Source organism: Microtus ochrogaster, unplaced genomic scaffold (genome assembly GCF_000317375.1).
Source record: "Microtus ochrogaster isolate Prairie Vole_2 unplaced genomic scaffold, MicOch1.0 UNK35, whole genome shotgun sequence".
In the NCBI taxonomy this organism is placed as follows: domain Eukaryota; kingdom Metazoa; phylum Chordata; class Mammalia; order Rodentia; family Cricetidae; genus Microtus; species Microtus ochrogaster.
Genome location: NW_004949133.1, coordinates 3794744 through 3797304, shown reverse-complemented (window position 1 = coordinate 3797304; position 2561 = coordinate 3794744). Strand labels below are relative to the sequence as shown.

Below are 2561 nucleotides of genomic sequence, written 5' to 3'. Positions count from 1 at the left end.
GGTTAAAGCCCACAGGTAGCTGCTGGGAGACACAAGGCAGCCCAAATAATGAGAGTCTGTGCCACTAGGAAGCTGTGCTTGCTCTGTTTTTTTTTGTGTGTTTTTTTTTGTGTGTGTGTGTGTGTTTGGAGACTTTTTTTTTTATGAAAAAACTTTCTCAGGTCCTACATGGATATGTTTCCCCTTGTTGGATGCCATTATTTAAACAGATTTTTCTTTGTGCTGTTAACTTTCATAAATGACATAAAGACTTCTTATTGATGGTAAAAGTTTGACCTTAGCTTAGGCTTGTTACTCTCTAAGTTTTATAATTTAAGTTAACCCACTTGTTGCGAATTAGGTCTGTACGATAAATAATCAGGCCAGCTCAAGAATAACAGTTATATTTTAATGGTTAAAAAAGGGAAATTCACGCTACAAGAGTGGGCATTGTGCAGAGAGAGAGCACATCTGGGTCCTCCCAGTGTTTCTTTCTGGGCCCCAGGTAGCCACACCCTAACTAGATGTGATTGGTTGATAGAGTTTCCCCATCACCCATTTCTATTAATGTTCACACTGTTGCATGTCTCATGACTTTTGTTTCTCCTCCGTCATGACTGACTTCCTTTATGTCCAGCTGTTACTCAACCTTTCTTCTTCCCAGAGCTCTTTCTGTACTATACCACCTGCTTAGCTATTGTGTGTGTATGTATGTATATGTATATATATATATATATATATCTTTTGTTTTTTAATTGTTTTTATTGCACTATATATGTTTCTTCACTCAGCCATTTAGATTTTTATTAAACCAATCACAGTATCTTTACACTGTGTAAAGGGATAGATATTGCATAGCATTTTCCTGCTACTGGGTTGCCTCATCCAATCTTAATATGGGGGGATGTGCCTGGTCTTATTGTAACTTGTTATGCCATGTTTGGCCGATGGCCTTGGGAAGTCTGCGCTTTTCAGAAGGGAAATGTAGGAGGAGTGAGTCTGGGGGACTGCAGAGTAAGGGAGGGGCTGGGAGGAGAGGAGGAAGGGGAGGCTACTGTCAGGATGTAATATGTAAGAGAATGAATAAAAAGAGTATTGCTGTATCAGAATTCCCACCCTGAATAAAATACCAAGAGAATCAAACAGGACAGCAGAAACCCTTTTGATATCTCCCATCCCTACACAAAAAGAATTCACAAAGACACCCATGCCTGCAATGAACATGATTTATTCTCCTTCCTGTGTCATTAGCATTCTAGTAACTAGACAGGTTTTTCTCCATGCATGTGAGTGCACAGATTAGAGAAGAATTCTGGGTCCCACACCACACAGTTCTCAACGGTAGAACAGAAGTACGGCTGCTTCAGTTATCCTCCGACTGTTGCTGCTCCCAGTGTGAGTTCCGCATCCATCCGCATCAACTCCAGAGACGTCACCACACTGCACGGGGTCCCTTTCTGGGAAGTATCCTCCTCCACCAATGCAGTGCTGAAAAACGGGAAGGAAGTAGCAATGAGAGGTGTTATGGTTCGGATATAAAGTTCCCTATCAAAAGGTGTTAGATACTGAAGACCCGATCCCCACATAAGTAATATTCAGAGGCAGAACTTTGGAAAGGGACTAAATATGCGGACCCTGCCTTCATCAGTTAGTTAATCACTAATGGAGCTACCATTTTGAACTGACTATTGGGAAGTTGTGGTGGTATGGAAGGGGGTGTCTGGTTAGAGGAAATAAATCACTGAAGGCATGAGTGGCATGCTTTGAAGGGTATTTTTCTCTGACCTTTCCTGGTCGTTCTTGACTTCTTGTAACTAAGAAGTGAGTTATATTGTTCTGATATGTCTTCCCTGCTCCACTATGAATTTAAAAGCAACAGCGCCAAATGACCATGGGTTAAAATCTCGGAAACCATCAAGTGTTACTATTGCTGTGATGAAACATCATGACCAAAGCAAGCTCACTCTCTTGCTCTGGCTGGTGTGTGGCATGATACTTAGTGTGTTTGGAGACCCAAGTGGCAGAGAGATGGCACAGGATCAGAGGTGACTTCAGCCTTACTCTGTATCTGTGAGTTTGTCCTTCTCATTGCATTCCCCAATAAATCGGTTTTTAAGCCTTTATGAGTTCATGCTTCACAAAGAGGAATTGAAACCCATGGCCTGTGGCTAGCCTGCATGACATCCTTGTTCCATGGGACCCAGAGTCTGCAGACATCCGTTAGCTGTCACCTGGACATGGTGGAGGTCTTCTCTGATTAAGCACAGGGTCCCACAGAAACCATCAGTTAGGCTGCTTCCCATCTGGAGCTGATCTCACCATGCACAGTGCCGTAGGCTGTGTATTAGTCACATTAGCCACCCCAGTCTCCTCTCTCCCCCACGCTGAACCATGTGGCTGTTGCAATAGCTCAATGACTCTGATCTGCCTTGCGCTTCTGTCTGACCTGACCTGCTCTGCACATGATCTTGCTGTTTTGTGGACTAAGGCTGTCTCCAACCCAATCCCAAAGACACCAGGTCTGGTCAGGGAATAGTCACGGCAGTCACAGTCCGGCCTGTCCCACGCCCAAGCCCAAGCGC

The 2561-nt window shown here is 43.9% G+C and overlaps 1 pseudogene; it reads right to left on the bottom strand.

The window, feature by feature from the left end:
- Positions 1 to 1314: 1314 nt before the first annotated feature.
- The window catches only part of LOC101979924, a 15261-nt pseudogene continuing 14014 nt past the window's right edge, over positions 1315 to 2561 (bottom strand).